This window comes from Erinaceus europaeus, chromosome 17 (assembly GCF_950295315.1).
Source record: "Erinaceus europaeus chromosome 17, mEriEur2.1, whole genome shotgun sequence".
Taxonomy (NCBI): Eukaryota; Metazoa; Chordata; class Mammalia; order Eulipotyphla; family Erinaceidae; genus Erinaceus; species Erinaceus europaeus.
The window spans coordinates 79,547,682-79,560,512 of NC_080178.1; the positions used below are offsets into that span (position 1 = coordinate 79,547,682).

At 52.5% G+C, this 12,831-nt stretch overlaps 1 protein-coding gene and 1 non-coding gene across 3 annotated transcripts in view; one reads left to right on the forward strand and one right to left on the reverse strand.

Moving 5' to 3' along the window:
- GALNT18 (polypeptide N-acetylgalactosaminyltransferase 18) overlaps positions 1–12,831 on the forward strand; it is a 315,539-nt gene that overhangs the window by 191,663 nt on the left and 111,045 nt on the right. The window lies entirely within an intron of this gene.
- Positions 9,962–10,088, reverse strand: LOC132534183 (small nucleolar RNA SNORA3/SNORA45 family). Its single transcript, XR_009545856.1, has one exon. It is a non-coding gene; the product is annotated as a small nucleolar RNA SNORA3/SNORA45 family (small nucleolar RNA).

Sequence of the window (12,831 nt, forward strand, 5' to 3'; positions counted from 1 at the left end):
AGGTGTCTGTCTTTCTCTCCCCCTCTGTCTTCCCCTCCTCTCTCCATTTCTCTCTGTCCTATCCAACAACGATGACATCAATAAAAACAATGATAACTGCAACAATAAAACAACAAGGGCAACAAAAGGGAATAAATAAGTAAATATTAAAAGAAAGAAAAAGGAGTTGGGTGGTAGCACAGTGGGTTAAGCGCACATGGCGCCAAGCGCAAGGACTGGTAAGGATCCTGGTTCAAGCCCCCGGCTCCCCACCTGCAGGGGAGTCACTTCACAGGTGGTGAAGCAGGTCTGCAGGTGTCTACCTTTCTCTCCCCCTCTCTGTCTTCCCCTCCTCTCTCCATTTCTCTCTGTCCTACCCAACAAAACAGCGACAGCATCAATAACAACAACAATAGCAACTACAACAATAAAACAAGGGCAACAAAAGAGAAAATAATTTTTTTTTTTTTTTAAAAAGGAAGAATGAGCTTGATTCTGCAGGTCCATGCTAAGCTTGGGATCTGCATGTTAGACCAGCGGCTGGAACATTCCCGGGCAGCACGGCTTTCTCTGCGAATGGCAGTTCTGCTTGCTGCCCCCATCTGTCCTGCGGCGAGGAGCCTAGAGCAGAGCCCCCATGCTCTCCCTGAGCTGACTTCAGACACTGCCAGTGGGGTGTTTCTTCCTGCCATGGGGGCCCTTTGGCCCGGGCTGCAGAGAGCCGGGGTAATGGCGTCCGCGCCAGGCAGCGCAAAGCAGAAGCAGGAGCCTCTCTGGCTGTTACCCCAGCCCGCCCTGAACACAGGTCCTGTGGACAGTCAGAGAGCCAGCTCGGAGCCTCCTCCCTTCTGTGCTGCCCAGTCTGCTCTGCATGTCTTAGAGGAGCTATTCCCCCACCCCACCCCGCCTGGTTCCCCTCCTCCTTGTTATCTCAAGGAAGTGGTGAGAGCATGGCTCTGAGCCTCCTGGCTTTAATTACCATGCTGCTCCTGGAGTCCCGAGGGGCAATGTCTTTAGCTGGCACTGAATAATTCAGCCTCTGGAGCCCTCCAGAGAGAGGCAGACAGCAGCACTCGCAGCTGACTGAGTCCTTCCGCCTTTGAGTCTCGGCATTCCTTTACTTGCGTTCTCACTTCTGTTCATTCCTTCAGTCCCCCAGCAGGTGTCCAGTATCGTGCTGTGTGCCAAGGACTTTAGCACTTGGTGACTAAGAGCTGTCCCCTCCTCAGGTGAGCTCGTTCACATGCCTGAGACCCATTCCATCCTGTGTGTGACACAGACTAGGCGCCCTCAAGATGCCCCGTCCCACAAGCCGACCGCCCCACACCTTGGCTATATCCGTTTCTCCATTTTCCCCTTTTCATATCTAATTTTATTTTTTGAAAAGAAAAATCCTTCATTTTGTTTAAATTGAGGAGCTGTTCTTTCACAGGTTTGCTATTGTTTCTATTTCCTTTTTGAACCCATCTACCCCTTTGACGATCATTAAAAGATCTGGGCCTGGAAATAACCACAATGGTAACAGACAGGCCTTGGATCCACGAGGTCAAAGCTTCAATCCTTGGTTGTTGTTTAACAGTCAGAGCTGAGCTGTGCTTTGATGAAAAAGCAAACAAACAAAAGAAAGAGCAACTAACACCGATTTATTAACTAAATAGAATAAAAACCATGCTCCCTCTTTCCTATTGAAATTTGAGCCCGAGTCCTTGAACATGGTGCAACACCGCCTGGCTTCTCGACGTCACTATATATCACAAGGGCTCAGAGTTGTTAAAGGGCTTGTCTGAAGTCACGGGGAGGTGGGATTTACGTCTGGGGTGTCAAGTCTGTATGCCTTTGACTAGGCTATTCTAGTATAAGCCTCTGACTCCATTCAGAGGACTTACTTGAATGTTTTCCTTGTTTTATTTGCTTCTCCACCCCTCTGGAACGAGAGAGGGAGGGAGAGAGAGAGAGAGAGACTTATGGGCAAGTTGTACTTGTCTCCTCAGCTAGCAGAGACCTGTTGGACAGACTCTTCTAGGCTGGTGTAGAGGGTAAGAGGAAATCAAAGAATTGACGGCCACATTTGAGCCCCTGGCTCCTCACCTGCAGGGGAGTCACTTCACAGATGGTGAAGCAGGTCTGCAGGTGTCTATCTTTCTCTCCCCCTCTCTGTCTTCCCCTCCTCTCTCGATTTCTCTCTGTCCTATCCAACAATGATAACATCAACAAGAACAACAACAATTAAAAACAACAAGGGCAACAAGAAGGAAATAAATAAATATTTAAAAAAAAAAACGAATTGGCAGCCACAGTTTAAGTCGACTTGTGAGAGGCAGGCAGCTTCCTATTGCCTTGGAAACGGGAAGAAGTCGGTGGGCAGGCTGCACACGTACTCTGTACACCTGTGTGTGAGTGGGTGTGAACCCACGAGTGAGGGCCTCACACAGTGTGCGCAGTGTGGGCCAGAGTGTCTGCTCCAGCACCCTGGATTTGATTGACATTTACTGCTCATGTTTTAGAGGCTAAAGTCCGAGATCCAGGGGGTAGTTGGTTTGGTATTGAGAGCGTCTATTCATTGCCTTGTAGATGGAGACCTTCTCCCTGGCCTTGTGTGGCCTTTCCCTGGCACTTGCCCATAGAGAGAGCGCCCTTTGCTGCCTCTTCCTCACCTTATAAGGACACCAGTCCCATCATGGGGGCTGCACCCTCAGACCCCGTGTAAACCCAATTACACCTCTAGGTACCCTTATATTGGGGGTCCAAACAAGCATTCGGAGGGGACCCTGTATTCAGTGTCTCCCAGGTTTGTGTGAACCATGCTGTGCAGGTCCCAGGAACAAGGATGCAGCCTCTGTCTGGAGCCACCTTCACCAACCCTCACGAGGAGGCCCAGTTGCATAACCGTGACTCGTTGTTATTTTTAATTGTTGGTAAGAAAAAAAAGTCACAATGCAGTGAGGAAACAGAAGCAGAACTCCCAGATTGCTTGCCTCCAGCTGCTGGGTCCCCTCCTTGCCCCCCGCAAATCCCCCATCATCCCTTGGCCCAGAGCCTGCCTAATCATTGTTTAATGTTTCAGAGATGTCATCCTACACAGAGATACCCATTCAGGACTGTAAAAATACCAACAGCTTTACGTGCAGCCGGAATAATTGCAAAATTTTAAAAAAAAACAAAACAGAGGAAAAGGTGGCCCGATGGCATTGTACTTTATAGAGCTCAGAGAATTTGTGGGTAGCTAATCTGATCACAGCCAAGGGACAGGCAGCTTAAAGGTGTTTAGACAGCCAGGCACGTGGGCTGTCAGCCCCAGCAGCTGAAGGCTTTTTGGCGTCCTGTGTCTTTGATCGGTGTAGCCAGGCTGAGCCACCCACAGGACCAGGTGGTTTCAGGAGACAAGCGAGCCGGCCAGGTTCTGCCCCAGCGCCACCTCTGCACCGTTCATCACCAGCCTGAGGGTGCCTCTTGGCCGAGTCACAGAGCCCTGTTCTGGGGGCCTGCCCAGCAGCCCTCTGCCCAGGAGATGGTCTGTGCGAGGGAGCTTCTGGCTGCTGTGGGTACGAGCCCCCACTCACTGCTGACTCAAGCCCTACCCCTACACTTGGGCCTGTTTCAGCCACTGTGGAAGGGGAGGAGAGTCAAGTATGTCAGTTCTGCCAGTTTCTGAACTGTCGTGCTGCGACGCGGAGGAGAGAGAGAGGAGATCTGGAGTGGAGAGGGAACACGATTCTTTATTCTCGCGGGCACCTCAGAGTTGGGTGAGAGCACAGCAGTTCAGGCCACGTGGAGCTAGCCAAAATGACCGCTTCCTGCTACACGCCGCACCCTTCCATTCACCGATGTGAAAAATGGGAAAGAGAGAGAGGGGCGAAGAAGAAGGGCTTTATAGGGCAAAACCCGGGAGTGACGAGCTGGGACAGGATTGGTTGGGAAGGGCACTTCGAGAATATCATATTAACTCTCACAGGAACTGGCACTAGCCTGAGGGGACAACATGGCAGAACAGGCGCTCTGAGAATGTCCCAACTCTCGCGGGAACTGGGACTAGCCTGAGGGGACATCTGCACAGCACTGAACCAGCATCCCATGATGTTTGGGCAGGACCTCCTGACAGAGAACATGGGTGGGGGATAAACGTTGGTCATTACTATGCCAGGTCCCCTGCATGGCTTGACGCTGTGGTCTGTTTACATGATCACTGTTTTGCCTGAGACCCGCCCTGCCTGCAGGGCACTGGTTTAATCCCCACTGGTTAGAACCTTCGCAGCAGCTGCTACGGGAGCTCGCTACCTTCCCGCTCTTTTTCTCCACCCCCTCTCCTAGCCATTTCCTTTTCCGACCTGCCACTTCCGTTTCAAAAGATATAAAGGCGTTTTCTCTGATCAATAAGTGAGATTGCAGTGTGTTCCCGCTCAGCCACGCGTTCCTGGTTCCTCTCCCACGTCACTGAGTAAGCAGCATCCCAGGTTGGCTCCGGTCAAGTTCTCTCCCCTGCGACGCAACCCGACAGATGAAATCTAGCCCTTTAGCTGAGCTGAGTGTCTTGGTGTCAGTACATCTCAGACATGCCTTTTCTAATTGGGAGTTCCCAGGTGTGTCCTATTCCAAGGTGCCTGGTGCTAGCAGAGCTAAGTAAGCGTCTTCTCTTTTATTGCTGTGAGGGTCAATTGGGGTCTCAGTGCCTGTATGAAGAGTCTCATGGGGGACTCATGGGGGTCCGGGCGGTGTCGCACCCAGCTAAGTGCACGTAATAATGAGCCCAAGGAATGGCGGAAGGATCCCGGTTCGAGCCCCCGGCTCCCCACCTGCAGGGGAGTCGCTTCACAGGCGGTGAAGCAGGTCTGCAGGTGTCTGTCTTTCTCTCCCCTCTCTCTCTGTCTTCCCCTCCTCTCTCCATTGCTCTCTGTCCTATCCGACAATGACAACAATAACGACTACAACAACAATAAGAAAAACAAGGGCAACAAGAGGGAAAATAAATAAATAAATAAATATAAAAATATCTTTATGGGGGTCGGGCGGTAGTAGCACAGCAGGTTAAGCGCAGGTGGTGCAGAGCGCAAGGACCAGTGTAAGGATCCCGGTTCGAGCCCCCGGCTTCCCACCTGCAGGGGGGGATCACTTCATAAGCAGTGAAGCAGGTCTGCAAGTGTCTGTCTTTCTCTCTACCTCTCTATGACCTTCTCCCCTCTCAATTTCTCACTGGCCTATCCAATAAAATGGAAAAAATGGCTTCCAGGGGCAGTGGATTCGTAGTGCTGGCGCTGAACCCCAGTGATAACTGTGGAGGTAAAAAAAAAATCTACCACTCATGTAAATCAATATTAAGTCACTAATAAAAAAAATAAAATATTAAAAAAAGATTGTACCACTCCTAGTAGCCATTTTCCCCCTTCATATTTGCTAGAACAGAGAGAGATTGAGAGGGATGGGGAGATAGCAAGAGACAGAGACATTGTTGTAGTCCTCAACCACTTGTGAAGCTTCCCCCACAGGTGGGGACGGGCTTGAACCCAGGTCTTGGGCAGGGTAGTGTGTATGCTCACCCAGAACCCTGCAGCTGTGTCTTATTTCTCTTTACTTTCCCTCATTATATCTCTCTCTCTCTCCCTCTCCCTCCCTCTTTCTCCCTCTCCCGCTCCCTCTCTTTCTCCCTCTCCCTCTCTTTCTCCCTATCTGCCTCTCTTTCTCCCTCTCTCTCTCTTCCTCCCTCTCTCTCTCCCTCTCCATCTCCCTCTCTTTCCCTCCCTCTCCCTTTCTCTCTCCCTCCCTCTCTCTCTCCCGCTCCCTCCCTCTCTCTCTCCCACCCCCCCTCTTTCTCATTTTTTTCTCTTGGTCTTTCATTCTGTGTTGTTGTTGCTATCCCCAAGACTTCACTGCTTCGGGAGGACTCTTTTCAGATATAGAGAGAGAGAGTTTGGAGGAGAGACATCACAGCAACAGAATGTTCATGCTTGGAGCAAAGCAAACACCCACTCCCTCAGCACGGCCTGGGCTGCACCCCTGCCCTGCTGCCCTACAGGCCTCAGCTTCGCTCAGCCTCCTCTGAGTTGGCGCTGCCCTGATCACCTGTCTCTGTTCTCCATGGCTGTGTGGTGCCCTCCTGGGGCGGAGCCTTGCTCTGACACTCCCCTCACCCCTCAGCTGGACCCTGGCTCCCCACCTGGCCCTGGTCACCTTTTTTATTTTATTTTATTTTTATTTATTTAAGAAAGGAGACATTAACAAAACCATAGAATAAGAGGGGTACAATTCCGCACAATTCCCATAACCCGATCTCCACATCCCACCCCTCCCCTGATAGCTTTCCCATTCTCTATCCCTCTGGGAGTGTGGACACAGGGTCACTGTGGGATGCAGAGGGTGGAAGGTCTGGCTTCTGTCATTGCTTCCCCGCTGAACATGGGTGTTGACAGGTGGATCCATACTCCCAGCCTGCCTCTCTCTTTCCCTAGTGGGGTGTGTCTCTGGGGAAGCAGAGCTCCAGGACACATTGGTGGGGTCGTCTGTCCAGGGAAGTCTGGTCAGCATCCGGAACCTGGTGGCTGAAAAGAGAGTTAACATACAAAGCCAAACAAATTGTTGAACGATCATGGACCTAGAGACTGTAATAGTGCAGATGAAGTGTTGGGAGTATTCCCTGCAGGCTCTTGTGTACTTCTGCTTTCAGGTATATATTTTTCCCTAGTTTATGGGCACGGGTGAACCTATGCTTTATCTCAGGGGACCTAGACTATATCTAGGTTTGGGGACTTTATTGAGGAGTGGAACACCTGGAATGGAATTAGAGAATACTATGAAAGGAAAGGTCTCACCCGAGTAATGAAGCTGAAGGGTTGTCATTCCACACCTGAAGTCTCTGGTCACATTCTGAAGTGAAGCATGCTGGGGTGGCACTCGTGTTGATTAGGTTGCCCTGGTCACCTTTTTGTACCATCAGGGCAGGGTCCTGCTTCCCTGGTTCAACCTGCCGGCATTGCTGCCTCCTGGATCTGGTCCCTCCCACTGAGCAAGTCTCTAGAATGAGTGTCCTCAGTTAGTGACACCTGGCTCTTCTCAGTCCCCAGGGCCACTGCCTCTTGCCATCCTTAGAGTCCAGTCGGTGTCTCCACCCCCCATCTTGCACATTGCATGCAGTCTCTGTGCTCTGTTCACTCTGCCGGGGTCCTAGCTGCACAGCTCCACCTGCCTGTTTCTAGCGAGAGTCTTTCAGGCCTCTTGACCTGAGAAAGGAGACTTTATCCACTTCCCTGGTCAGCGAGCACAGCCCCGAGGATGGCAAAGTCCTGTCTTCTCCTTAGCTCACAAGCCCCCGGCTGCACGCTGTCGCAAGGGGACTTTTTGGACCAGATTAGTCAAGGTGACCGGTGTTTGATTGTCAAAGCCAGCAGGAACCAAGCACAAAATGACCTTCTTTCTCTGGTCAGCTGCGTGACCATCTGTCAAAGGGGAAATACCAGAACTGCAGCCTTGAGCAGAGTGTGGGAGGCAGGTAGGAGCGATGTCTCCTGCTCCTGGGTGAGGAGCCCAGCTGCCAACAGCTGGAAATCGCCTGGAAAAGACTGGCAGCATGCTGCCCCAGCTCGCGGCCAGCCATCAGGGAGGCCTCCTTGTCCTTGTCCTTTCCTGGCCCTCAGCCTGTCTGGCTCAGCAGCTTGTGGGGACAGACTGGCGCTGACGGCGTCTCCTGCTGGACACGGCGCTGCTGGTGAGCTGAGCCCCTCTCCCCCTGCTTCCTAAGGAATTAAAATTGCTTCAGACCCAGCAAACCAAATACTTCCTACTAATGTAGCAGTTTGGGAATATGGGATGCCTTTTGGTGGGGCTGCTTTCCCAAGAGGCTGTTCCAAATGGGGATCTGCTGACTCCCACAAGTCTGAGTGTCACCCCCACTGCCACCTAGGTCTGGTCTTCATGTCAGCTTTCCAGGACCCCATGTCGATGTCAGGATAGACCCTTGCTGGGGTCGTCGTTAGAGACTGGGGAATCTTGTACAGATGACCACCCCCCCCACCCCGTTTGTCATATCAGAAGCAATCTGTTCTGTGGAGGGAAGGCAGGTTGTTTGTTTGTTTGCTTTCAAAACTCTTTTAAATAGGAGGAGAGAGAGAGAGAGAGAGAGAGAGAGAGGACAAGCAGCACTAAAGCTTTCGCCAATGCAGTGGGGGCTCAAACCCAATCAACTCACAGGAAAACTCCATTTTGGCTATCTCATCTGTCTGCCCAGGCCCACAAATACACTTTTATAAAAAAATTTATTTTCCCTTTTGTTGCCCTTGTTTTGTTTTTTTTTTTTATCATTGTAGTTATTATTATTGTTGTCGTCGTTGTTGGATAGGACAGAGAGAAAAGGAGAGAGGAGGGGAAGACAGAGAGGGGGAGAGAAAGACAGACACCTGCAGACCTGCTTCACCGCCTGGGAAGCGACTCCCCTGCAGGTGGGGAGCCAGGGGGCTCGAACCGGGGTCTTTAAGCCGGTCCTTGCGCTTCCGCCACGTGTGCTTAACCCGCTGCGCCACCGCCCGACTCCCACAAATACACTTGTTATGCTCCTCCAGCTACTCACACAGATTCCCTCAACAATCTGGGAGCAGGAGCCTGGGTGGCAGCGGTGGGCTGTGTGGTGTTGCTTCCTCCAAGCAGCTTTGGTCAGGGATGGTGGCAGGCAAGCAGACAGACTCTGCAGCCACATTTGGCACGTTCTGCGCCAGCAGAGTAAGCACACTGGATCTCAGTGCTGTGGAAGTTCCTGGCTCAGGAGCACACAAGGTGTTAGTGGAACTTTAGAGAGATTCTTCCACAGAAGCCTGATGGGAATATTAGATCCATGTACAGAAAGGCCAGCGCCCTCCAGTGGGAGCTGAATTTACAGCACAGCCCCAGAGTGGACTCTTGACCCTTCTGAGCTGAGGATCTTGTTTTAGTCGGACTGATGAGAACAAGGCCTGTGTCCCAAGACCCACATGCAGCTGACCTCACCTCTCACCCACACTGTGACTCCCAGTGGCCATCTACTGGCTTGGATGCTCCTTCACTGAGCACCCAACCTGACTGGGGTAAGAGAGTGACCTCGTCCGCTCTGTGGGCCCCTCCCCACCTAGCTGGACTTTCTTCTTTTTTAATTTTTTAAAAATATTTATTTTCTCTTTTGTTGCTCCTGTTGTTGTAGTTATTATTGCTGTTATTGCTGTCATCGTTGTTGGATAGGACAGAGAGAAATGGAGAGAGGAGGAGAAGACAGAGAGGGGGAGAGAAAGATAGACGCCTGCAGACTTGCTTCACCGCCCGTGAAGCGACTCCCCTGCAGGTGGGGACCCGGGGGCTCGAACCGGGATCCTTACGCAGGTCCTTGTGCTTTGCGCCACCTGCGCTTAACTTGCTGCACTACTGCCGGACTCCCTCTTTTTTTTTTCTCACATTCATGGCGTTTAATGAACCTTCCTGCCTTCCTGCATGGTTTCAAGCCACCAGGACACAGGCTCTGCCAACACCTTTGATCTTCTCCTGGGCTCTTCTACTGAAGAATTTGGCCTTCACGATGACAAGCTGCTTTGGGAGCTTACCCACCTCCAGGACTTTGTAGCAGCCCTGGAAGACAGAGAGGCAGCTGCAACTGCCTGCAGGCAAAGCTCACAGCCCTCAGCACACGCGGACGGGAGTCAGTGCAACTCTGGCCTCATGCAGACAGCGAGATGCCAGGGGCGAGGGGCAGGGAGCGCACGCAGCAAGGCCCGGGCCGGCCGCCGGGCTCACTGACCGCACCACGTCGATGATGGGGGCGCCCCCAGCCGGGTTCTTGGCCGCGTTGACGCGCGGCTGCTCGCTGACCAGGGTCCACAGCTTGTCCAGGTTGACGGTCGGGCAGAAGCTCTGGTTCCGCTTCAGGTGGTAATGGTGTGTGCCAACCTTCCCGAAGTAGCCGGGCTGGCTGCAGGGTAGGTGCCATCACAGCCCGCCCAGCAGCTCTCTGGAGTCAGGCTGGGGTGCCCGCCCGCCTGCCTGTCCCTGACCTGGAGACCAGCCCAGCCACAGGGCCACAGCCAGTGAATAAGGCCAGTGGCTGCTCTCCCAGGACTCCAGCACACTGGGGTGATGCCATGCCCGGGCGAGACTCTAGCCTCGCCCTAGCTGGACTTTCTTTGGGAGATGTGGGACATCTTGAAGCTGGAAGCCCGCAGATTGAGACCAAGTACCTCATGTTACTGGAGGAAAGCTGAGATCCAGAGGAGGGCCTAGGTGAGGTCTCCAACATCACACGCCCCACTGGTGACAAAGCCAGAGAGACCTCACCCTGTGCTTTGCTGTCGGGTTCCTCGGGGGAACGGCCCACCATTGGCCACCAGAGACAGACTGAGAGCGGGGAATCTCAGGCCAGCAGCAGCAGGGGTGGGCTCGCTGAGCGGTCCTCCAGGACTCCGTGGCATCGGACGGCACAACTTACCACCCAGGGCACCGTGGCGGTGGACGGAACACTTTATTGTTTCAGTTACACGTTTATAGAGGAGCAGCTGTGCAGGGGAAGGCAGCCCAGCCAACCAATGAGACTGACATCTCCTTGTAAGGAAAGAGAGAGCAAGGCAAGGGGGAGGTATGGAGGGCGATGCTGGAACGGGGAAATAGAAACGTAAAGGAGGCGAAACCCACCAGAGGGAGGAGGGGTGACGTGTTGCGGTGAGACTGATAGGCCGGTCGGAATGCCCCGCGTACTCCGGCCCGTCTTGTTCAACCACAATGGCTGGCATGCCAGTGGGAGTCTGACAGACAGACTTCCAGGAGGGGGAGGGGTCAACCGTTTATGCTCAGCCTCGCAAGAGACCCCCACACTTTGCCAACTGGACAGCAGCTTGCACCTGGCGCTCTGGGTCAGGCCAGAAATGGGAGAGGGACATGGCCGCAGCTGCAGAGGGGTGGTGGTGTGAGAGTCATTCAGAACAGCCTCCTTCGGGGCTCCCGTCACAGGGCCTGTGCCCAGGAGGTGTGGTGTGGGCAGAGGAGGAGGAAGGGGCTCAGGCCTCACAGGGTGAGCGGAGGTGTGGGTGGCTGTGCAGGGCGGTGCTGTGTGCTGCTCCTCCCTGGTGCTTCGCTGGGCTTTGCCTGATCCTCCTGTCTTTCTTCTCTTCTTCCTGCCCTGCCTGTGACCTGCAGCCCTGATGTGGCCAGGGAGTGTGCTTGTGGTTCTTGTGGTGGCCGTCTGGGCATGAATAATCACACACTTCACAGCCACAGGAGATCTGGGGAGGGGAAGGGAAAAAACAAAACACCAGACGTCATGTTTCAGTCATCTAGGAAAAGCTGGGTGGACTGGAACTTGACAAGCCCACATCTTACACCCTGCCTCATCTGGAGATTTTCATAGGGGTGACAGAAATGAATTAGAAATTAGACGGGGCTCAGCACTTACATGTGGGCTCCAAATCTAATGGAAATTAAAAAGAGTATCCCCAGCGGGGTTAATTGTGAAGCCGGGGCCTCCAGCATGCCTTGGCAGAACGTCCCGACCTGGGTCTCAGAGGGAAATTGATGGAAGGACTCTGCTGATGAGATCTAGAAGTGGAGAGAGGGTTCTGCCCAGACAGTGGGAAGATATTAACTTGTCGTCAGTTGACACTCAGTGATATGACAGAATGTTGTAGCAACTCAGAGGAGATTTCATGCCCACCCTCTGTATGTGTGTGTGTGTGGGGGGGTGTGGGGAATGTGGGGGGATGGGGGGAGGGAGCTTTGACTCCCCACATCTGCCCTGAGGTGCTTAGGCGCTGAAGAAAAGAACATTTCCCCCTGTGTTGAAAGAGATTTCTGACTAAGTCCCACAGACTGAGTGAGTGTGTCTGCAAGCTTGTCTGTGTTGTCACATTTCATTTGGCTTAAAGACGAGAACTAATGTACAGAATCAAAGCAAACAAAGTTGTTTGCCGAGTGTTCCTGACCAGGGCCGCTCAGGCGTGAGACTGAGATATTGGCTGAAGTGATTGTGTTTTCTCTGAAAAGAACATTCAAGGCTGCTGTTTAATCTTTCTGGAGTGGGTTCTGCTAGTCTCAGGAATCCAGTTGTTGCCTGAGAGACATGGGGCCTCAGGTGCAGCAGCCCAGCAGGGCTGAGTGACTGTCCCTGAACTGCTGAACTGGGAATGGCAGGGAAAAACCAATCCCGTTCTCCCACATTCCTGTGGGATCCCACATTATACCAGAAAACTCTGCTTAGGGTGAGGGGAGCTAGATGGAGGTGAAGAACAGAGGAACCAAGGATGAGGTGATGGATGGATTAACTGAGGGGTGGGTGGAAGGGTGGTTAGGTTGGTGGGTAGGTGAAGGAATGGGCAGGAGGGTAGTGGGTGGAAGGGTGACTAGACAGGTGGATGGCAGGATAGATGGAGGTGCAGGGAGAGTAGATATATGGGTTTAACCAATTCTGTTTCATGACACAGATATCTATTTTCTTTTTGATATTTCATTGATTTTATTTTTTTATATTTGTTTTCCCTTCTGCTGCTCTTGTTGTTTATTATTATTGTTGTAGTTGTTGTCGTTATGAATGTCATAATTGTTAGATAGGACAGAGAGAAATGGAGAGAGGAGGGGAAGACAGAGTGGGGGAGAGAAAGACAGACACCTGCAGACCTGCTTCACCGCCTGTGAAGCGACTCCCCTGCAGGTGGGGAGCCGGGGGTTCAAACTGGGATCTTTACGCCGGTCTTTGCATTTTGCACCATGTGTGCTTAACCTTCTGCGCTACTGCCTGACTCCCCATTTGTTTTATTTTAATGAGAGAGATACAGGGCCATGTGGTGGTGCACCTGGTTAAGCGCACATGTTACAAAGCACAAGGACCCAGGTTCAAGCCCCCAGTCTCCATCTGCAGGGGGAAAG